The 9,530-nt window shown below is 37.1% G+C and overlaps 1 pseudogene; it reads left to right on the top strand.

Annotated features, from left to right (window-relative positions):
- Nucleotides 1–589: 589 nt before the first annotated feature.
- On the top strand, nt 590–1,130 carry LOC101718813 (ubiquitin-ribosomal protein eL40 fusion protein pseudogene; annotated as a pseudogene).
- Nucleotides 1,131–9,530: the final 8,400 nt, after the last annotated feature.

The following is a 9,530-nucleotide window of genomic DNA, read 5'->3' as shown; positions in this document are numbered from 1 at the left end:
TTAGTTGTTTTTCTATTTGACTTTCTGGAGAATTTTTAGGCATAATGCAATATATATTTAGAGTAAATATATTTAGTAAATATAGTAAATATAAAGTATATGTAGTAAATATATTTAACTCTAAATTGAGTCTAGTATCTTCCATTACTTTATATGAAGAGTTTATCAGAATGATCGCAGAATTAAAACCAGAGATTTTTCAAAGACATTGACAAGAAACTTAACTTTGATGGTTGGGTGGAATAATCTGGGATATTAAAACATGGCTAAGGGTATAGCTCCACGTAGAACATGTGCTTAATTAGCATACTCTTGGACCTGAGTTCAATTACCAACATCAAGATAAATAAACAAAACAAATCTAAATGGATTTTATTTTTAAACAAAATTTTCAGCTTTTATAAATGGTTATTGAGTATGTCCTTAGTTTGAGTGCAAAACAAATCTTAATATTAACATATTTGGAAATTACATGTTATTAATATAAACTTATGATGTCATAAGTTTGTTTTGTCCAATGGGAGAAATGTATTTGAGTTTAACATATGCCAAGGGAAATCGATCACATTAAAAATTAAAGAATTGGGTTTCCGGTTCCGTCGCCCTCTTTCTCTCCAGGGAGGCGGCCGAGCGGCAGATGCAGAGATGCAGATCTTCGTGAAGACCCTGACAGGCAAGACCATCACCCTCGAGGTGGAGCCCAGTGACACCATCGAGAATGTCAAAGCCAAAATCCAAGACAAGGAGGGCATCCCCCCTGACCAGCAGCGTCTGATATTTGCCGGCAAACAGCTGGAGGATGGCCGAACTCTCTCTGACTACAACATCCAGAGTCTACCCTGCACCTAGTGCTTCGCCTGCGAGGTGGGATCATCGAGCCGTCCCTGCGCCAGCTTGCCCAGAAGTACAACTGCGACAAGATGATCTGCCGCAAGTGTTATACACGCCTGTACCCCCGTGCCGTCAACTGCCCAAAGAAGAAGTGTGGCCACACCAACAACCTGCGCCCCAAGAAGAAGGTCAAGTAAAGCTCTCCGCCAGCCCCTCCTCCGGAAGGGCACCACCTGCCCAAGTGCACTGGCCTTGGAGCCCGAATAAAGTTTCCCTCCACACTTGACTGGAGCAGCAAAAAAAAAAAAAAAATGGCCTGGGATTTAGCTCAGTGGTTTCGCCACCTGCTGAGCAAGCACAAGGACCCTGGTACCAAAAAAAAAAAAAAAAATTAAAGAATTGAAATTTCTCCTTTTGGTTGATATTATCTGTAAATTAGATAATATATACAGAATGTTAGGTTACATGAGTAAGCCTAGTTCAAAATTATCAAGAACTAACAAGGCTCTGTTTTAGACTTTCTATAAGGTTATGATATGCAGAGATGAAAATTTGACATATTTTTGGTCTAAAGAAATAATATGAAGTTAGATATCTAGAGCCATTACTATTCAATTTGCCTTCATAGGGGCATATAAACTAGTAACAATAAGGTAGTTAGTATGTGTTTTTAGGGTGACTCTGTGGCTATCAATCAAGTTAACCTCTTTGTGTTAGTTCCCTCATACATAAAAAATTATACTTATGTGCTCACTTCGGCAGCACATATACTAGAAAAAAATTATATGTAGCTCATAAGGTGTGGAGTTCTAATGAGTTAATGCATTACAGTGTTGAGATCAGTGCCTAACACAAAAGAATATTAGGTAAAAGAAACTACATAAGCATAAAGATAAATATACTGGATCACACCACATACACACACACACACACACACGGTTTCAGTTTCAGTAAAAGGAATAACTGCTCTTTAGTAAAAAAAGGCCCCGGGGGCCGGAGATTAGCTCAGTGGCACCACGCATTCCTTGAAAGCGCAAGGTCCTAAGTTTGATCTCCGGTACAGAAAAAAAAAGGCCCAAGCTCAAAGTTCATATGTTGAAACTGCCATTTACTGGCTATTTGATCTTGATCATAGTATTTAACATTTCTAAATCATATTTTCTCATTTGTACCATGGGAATGATCATGATAACTTAGTTTATAGGCTTATGGTAGAGATTAAGTGAGATAACACATACAGAGTACTTTGTATGAAACAAACAGTAATTTCTCAATAAATAGTAATAGTGGAACATTAGTACTATCACCATTATCACTAAAGTATGACAGTGATATTATCAGTCTATTAGTTGCTTGTAATATGACAACCACTGGCTATTTCCAAGTTCTAAATTAGTTAACTCTTCTTTAAGTGTTATGAGTCCCAGAATACTTAGTTAACAGTAACTGAAAACAAGAGCATAGAAAACTAATCATGCTGGGACTGTCAAAGGGTGTAATTACTAAGGGTCCACTATGAAATTATCTCATACAGTAAGTAGATTTAGGTCACAGCCATTCCACTTACAAGAAAAAAGATGTCCAGAAATCTGTCTGGCAGAAGAAAAATTGCAAAGTGTAATAGTGTAGAATGCTTGTATTAGGGCTCTCATTATCTCTCCTTTGAACATAAAGTATAAAAACATATTGTATTTATTCACACTGTAGTATTTCAACAATTAAATTAATTCAAAGAATAATGGAATTCATGAAAATAATCAACCAATCCATTCATTTAATAGGTCAATTCAATCAACATTGTTGATCCATCCCAGTGCTATCACAGTCACATTGTAAATACATAATGTACATATGTGTTAGAGTTAAATTCGCTTAATATTTGATGAGCATAAATTTAGATTTTAATTTGGTCTATTTTAGTGGGAAAGTAAAATTTAAAAAAATAGTTAATTGTATATCAAGATTTTTGAATTACAGGTCCTTAAAAAGAGTAGCACTATACCACTTCTGCCAAAAAGTTCATGTTGTGATACATACCCTTAGGGAAACAGTTGGACCGGCTTGATGCAATTATACTAATCCACTAAATCCAGTCACAACTGTTAAATAAACAATTTAACTTTACATTAGACATGGGAGGTGGGGGAGGTAATAGATACTTGGAAAGACTGCCAAGTTATTTTTCAGGATTATTACAACAAAATGGATACTGAGCTAAGCAGAAAATATAAATACAAAATGTAGGACCCATTTTAATTCTAAAACTTGCATAATTGCATGAAATACTTAACCTGTGTAGCCTCTTGACTCTATCGTCTCCCTTCCTCGATACTTAGCATATTAATTAGTATTAATCTCCTCTCCATTACTGTGACAGTGTACCTAAGAATTACCACGTAAAGGAGGAGGAGTTTACTTTGGCTCGTGGTTTCAGAGGATTCAATCCATTGTGAGCTGACTCTGTTGCTTTTAGGCTTGTGGTGAAGCAGAAATATACCAGCAATGTATGGTGGAAGAAAGCTACTCACTTCATGGTCCCCAGGAAGCAGAGAGAGAGAGAGTTCAGGAAAGGAAGAGATCAAGGGAACAAAGTATAGTCTCAAAGGGAAGACCCCCAAAGACCCAAACGCCCCAACTAGATCCCACCTAGGTTTCCATCACCCTCTAACAGCCCATCAAATTTTAAACCCAAAACCATCAATGGAGTAATCAGTCGATGAGGTAAGACCCCTTCAGAATTTAATCCGTTCTGTAAGTTGAACATTTCAGTATTGCTCTATTGGTGACTAAGCCTTCAACACATGAGACTTTGTGAATATTCCGGATCAAATCAATAACTCTTATATTTCTAGTACCCTCAGAAATATTTAAGGGAGGTGGCATATTAAGAATTTCAAAAAAAAAAAAAAAAAAAGAATTGCATTCTAGCGCTGAGGATTTAGCTCAGTGGCTCCACCGCCTGCCTCGAAAGTGCAAGGTCCAGAGTTCGATCCCTGCTACCAAAAAATAAAAAAGAATTGCATTCCTGTGGAATTAGAGCAAGTTAGCTTTAAGAGGTATCTGGAATTTATTTTTAATGTATTTCAATATGGGAAAAGATAAAGGTTCAAATATGCATAACATAGAAGTTCATCCTTGGATACCATCTGAATTTGAGGCTTACAATAAAAGAAAGTTGTAAAATGAGATAATACTGAGCCAGCACACATGCCATATTTCATGGTTAATGAATGAAAGGAAATGCAACTTCTGTATCAGCTGAACCCTTTCTGTGCTTTCCTCCTAGTAGAAGGTTGGTTTCTAGACTGAAATCACTACCCTCAACTCTTAGAAATAAATGGTTGCTATGTACATGGGTTATATATCATTAAAGGTATCTTTCACTTTTTTTTTTTTTTTTGGTACCAGGGATCGAACTCCGGTCCTTGCACTTGCACAACAGGTGGCGAAACCACTGAGCTAAAGCCCCGGCCCATCTTTCACTATTAATGACAAATTATGACGTGAACAGGAGGTCATCGATACCTTTCATTGTTTATTTTTTTCGGTCTACCAGCCTTCCATCTCTTACACTGTAAAACCAAATTCCTTTCTGATATACCTAAACCTCCATGCTTAGGTCCCCCTTTCCCACAGCTGCCTAATACTCACTCTAGTCCCAATCTCCTCATAGTACTACCTGTCTTTTCTTCTGACCCTTTTCATATAGTTTCCTCTGCAAAGAATTTCTTGGTCTACTCATGTCTTGTGCAAGTTCAACCTTTTTATTGCTGCTGATGTGAAACCTTTCCTTTTCTGCCCAACTTCCCTTTATCTAGGTATACTCACTAACAATAATTGTAAAAATGGGGAATTGTACTATGTGTCAGGAATTGTGTCAGGAATTGTATTTTTCCTTAGAAGGAAGTATAGGATCATGATAAAATTAGAGAACCAAGAGCCATATTACTTGAGTTGTCATCTTGGCTTTAATTTCACTAGCTATTTAACCTTTGGTACCTTAACTAACCTCTCTATGCTTTCAATTTATTCTCTGGGTAGTAAACCTAGCACTTCTTGCAAGTTTGCTATAATATGTACAAAGTGCTTAGCATGTAGCAAGAACTACATTTATATATACATTTTCTGGGTCCAATCCATTTCACAGAAAAATAAATTAAGGCTTGTGGTTAACTTCAGCTAGTAAGTGGTAGAATTAGGAATTAAACCAAGGAATCTCAAAATGAAAGTCCATCTATTTAATCACTGCATTTAAGAGCCCTCTTTACATACCATCATAATTATCTTCTTTAATATTGATCACCTTGGCAGTGAGATCTATGTTTTACTTATCTTAATGGTTGTAGTCATGGATTTCCAGACCTAAGCAAAATGTCTAGCACAATATGGATGCTCAATAATTGTGTTGAACAAATGACTACAATTGCTATTGAGGCTATAGATGCAATATCTAGAGTTTCTATTCTTTGTATATCTGAGCTTCAAAATTAGGAATAGATTCTGAAGTTGAATAACTATATAGATGGCACTGTGATTTCTTGGCTATGTCTTCACAAGAACTGAGGAGCATGTGAAATCCAGGGGACTTATCCCATCCCACTGCCAACCAATAATAACCTGTCAAGACTACAGTCCAGATACACCAGTCCCCAGGTCCCTCCGCAATGGCCTGAGTCAATTTATTTTGACCCTTTTCCTACAAGGACTAATGTTCCATGAGTGTTTACACTCGCAGGTCCTGGAGGGTGGCCAAGGAATAGCTCTTTATTGGAGCTTAAAAAATGCACCTGATCTGGAGTGTGTACACTTGTTCCTGGGAGGCTTCTCATGGTGGGGACATAGCTGAGGGTAGGAAGGGAAATGGGCAAATCATAAGCCATAAGCCAGCTCCAACACCTACCATAGCTTCCAACTCAGAACGTGGAATGGTGTGAGAATTTTAGATTCAAATCAGCATTTTCAAATTGTAATGAAGGTAAATGCTTTAAGGTAGGAAAAGGAGACATTTTGTATAACTTGCATTTAGTTTGAATGATAATTCACAGCTATTTAGTCAAATGTTATAGGGTCCTACATTTGGACTTTTGTCTGAGACTCTGATGATGTTAGGGATAGGCTTCCAAGCAATAAAGTTTTACAGTTAAAATTAAGATCATTTCTCCCTTTTCTTATAAAGACTTAAGGAGGGCCAGGGATTTAGCTCAGTGGCACCATGCCTGCCTTGCAAGCTCAAGGTCCTGGGTTCGATCCCTGGTACAAAAAAAAAAAGACTTAAGGAGCTTAGTGAGAAAGCAGTGCTACACTGACAGAAAAATGCCTGGGTACATCTGTATCTTTCCTGATGGACGATTTCACTGGTGTGGACAGGCAGCTTTGCTTTAAGTCTTTGTAATCACTGAAAGGACTAAAAATAAAAATTTTTAAAACTCTCTTCTTTAGCATGAGAATTATCATTTTTATTGGAAAATAAATGTCTTCATTGCTATGCTTTTTCCTAATAAGATCCATATGCAGAAAGGAGAGCTCAGCAACAGAAAAAAAAATCTATTTGTCAAAGTCTGGGTTCCCAAGAAGAAAGCCTGTTTTCATTTTATAGCAGAGGAAAGTTTCACTTTACCTTCAATAGAAAAGCTTGTTAATCAGATTGTAATTTCAGGGATCTGGTAAACAGAGGGTACAGCTATGTTTCCATACCAATAAGGAAAAGCCACTTGCCAGTATAAACTTGTGCTACATTGTCTCAAAGCAGTGGCTGCCTCTCATCAAAAATGTGCTTGTTGAAAAAGAGAGTGGGGAGGCCTCAGGAGCCCACCTCTGCTTAGTAAAGTAAATGCCACATCAGATTGGTTCTCCCTATAAAGATGGGCAATCCAATGTGTAATAAATCTGAGGGGTGCTTTTGCTCTTTAAAGAAAGGAAAAGGAACTGTGGGACCTGGTAAGAAAGGAAACTGCCAATTGAATCCAATCTACAAAGAAATCGATTTCACATGGCCATAATTCAAGGAAATGGGGCAGTACGTAATGACGTGGACATTCACTTTGCTTTTGAAAATTTCAACTTTCTTCTTGGCTACTATAATATTTTTGAAAACAGCTTGGATTATTTTTTCTTATTACCCTCTGCAAGCATTTTTGCTAAACATGGAAATCTATGAAACACAGACTCACACTGTGACTCATTACTATTGTTTCCTTTAATTTTTCTCACCATCTCATCCAGCATCATTTCCCTTTGCTCAAGAAAAAAAAAAGTAGTGGAAAAAATTGATGTTTTAAAACATATAGTGAACATTTAGTGAGAGTGAGATAAACTAATTTTGCTTAGAATTTCCACTAGTGCATACTTTGAAATTCACACACAAATCATGTTCATATACAGAATTATATTACACATAACATCATAACTAGTAAATTTTCATTCATTCTCCTCCTTTTGGATTGATGCAAGGGACTATTACAAGTTTGTTCTTATTTCTACCTTTACTGAATATATGTACTTGAGAATTTTTCTGTGATAGCTGCTATGAAGATAACAATTCAATGCATTTTACATAGCAGTGGCAATGGCAATAATCTACACGTTATAAAATATGTACAAAAATTGAAGAAAGGTAAAACTAGTGCTTTAAAAGTAACTTGGCAATTAAGGCTATGATGGATAACATTGGGAAAAATATTTTCAGGCAAGGATAGCATGAAGGTTAAGGCAATTCCAATAATCCTCAAATGAGGCGATGTAGGCTTGAAATAAGAAGGTGATGAGGTATCTAGCATTTACCTGCCTTACAGAGTAGCCAGCGAGCAACAGAGTAGTGCTGGCAGGTAAGGCAAGGATACATTGATTGGGGCTGGCATTTTTTACCTCTAGTTTCCAAGGTTGACTATTTTCCAGCTAGGTCTTATTTTCATGGAAAGAAAGTGTTTGTGTATGGTCCTTCAAGCCCAACCATGGCCAATTTACTAAAGCTTTACCTGGCAGGGCCTACCAGGGAAAAGCTGCCCTCTCCACACCAAGCTTAGCGCATCAAAGATTCAGAGCCTCCCTCCCCGCTGCCAATGCCCTGCTAGCCAGGCTAAGGCATCTATGTCTGGAGTCTGTGCACCTCCATTTGAAGGATTTTCATCCAGGGCTTTCTCCTGAGGCCTCCTTCCTGAAGAGGAAACATGAAGAAACTTATACCATTCTGACTCAGTATTTGCACTTTTTCACACCCAGTCTTTCCCTCTGTAGCTGACTTTAACCCTTGTGTCCATGAAATAGCAGGAGCCTTTCTTCAGGGCTTCAATGGTAGTAAGATAATTCCCACTATGTGCACTGATGTATCTGACCCTTACGCAGTATCCTTCTGTGGGGAAAATAGAGCATTATGGGAATCAGAGCTCTGGCCTCTTGACTAGCTTAGAAAGTCAGGAAAGCCTTGTATGTCACTTTCACTTTGATGTGCTATCTTAATTGACTATTTCAACAACTGGATGCTCAGCTAGCTCCAGCTCAGCTCAGCTCTTAACAAGTTGCAGAGAGAGAGAGAAAAAAAAATATCTAAAGATAGAAGAGGCCAGAGTTCAGATCACTATTCTTGTTTGAAGCAAATCTATATTCCCACTCCTTGGAAATACAAACTACATTTGCAAAACATTTGGAGAAGAAATGGTTATTAATATTTAAAAACTAGTTTTACATTCTTTAAACAAAGATCATGGTAGTATTTCAATTTCAAATTTATCTACAACATACTAAACACCCATATTTCATGCTGTAGACTAATTTAACAAAACTTTCATAACACCAGCATTTGTAATGTAAATCCAAGAGTCAAGAGATCTCTAAATTATTGCATTTCAAAAACACTACTGAAAACTAATAAACTATGGGGACTTAAAGTCTCATATAGCTATGACATTGATTGAATACCTGACAACTCTTTAAAAGTGGGGATGTAGGAAAATAAGAAGAGGATTTATTTACCTCCTTTGTACTCATCTCTAACACTGACTATTTGAGCTCACCCAAAAGGCAACACTTTTATTTTACTGTGGCTGATACCAGGATAACTATTGTGACTTCTAATGGGAATATTGCTGCATAGCAATTGCCTGTGAAGCTCATCAATCAGTGTTCCTCAAATGCTAGCAGCTCATTACTACAAACTCCAGCCAGGGGGCACATAGAGCTCCCTTCTCTGCTTTGTCTTGCAATTTTCACCATGCCCCTGGACCAGCATTACTATTTGTATAGTCCTCTTGCCTCTTCCTTTCTGTTATCATCTGATCACTTCCCCACAGCTCTGAAAGTTGAATAATTAAGCGCTTGGTGATGTGGAGAACTGAGTATGAAGTCACCTTCACAGAGGACAAAAGTGTGAATGAATGAAGGTCAAGAGTACTGCTTTCTTCTTTTACTTTGTAAATTCCAATGTGTGCATTGATAATACAACATTTAAAATATTACCAAGTCCATGAGGAAAAAGCCTAGTATATAAAGTTTAAAAATCTGTCTATATGTTATCATTATAAAACTCTTCACATACACAATCTTCAAAATTTAAAAATAGTATATTTTCCTACTGAACTTTGATATCATATTATTTTTCACAAAGTTAATGAATAGTTGTTTGGTATACAACTGTTTCTTCTTTCTCTAAGTTTCCTTTGTTTGGCATCTTTCTGTCATTGATTATTTCTGTATGTTTCCTGGTG

Source organism: Heterocephalus glaber, unplaced genomic scaffold (genome assembly GCF_053883595.1).
Source record: "Heterocephalus glaber isolate CG9 unplaced genomic scaffold, H.glaber_assembly_v1.0 deba00001461, whole genome shotgun sequence".
NCBI classification, from domain to species: Eukaryota; Metazoa; Chordata; class Mammalia; order Rodentia; family Bathyergidae; genus Heterocephalus; species Heterocephalus glaber.
The sequence above is the reverse complement of the archived record's forward strand: the minus strand, read 5'-3'. Positions and strand labels throughout refer to the sequence as shown.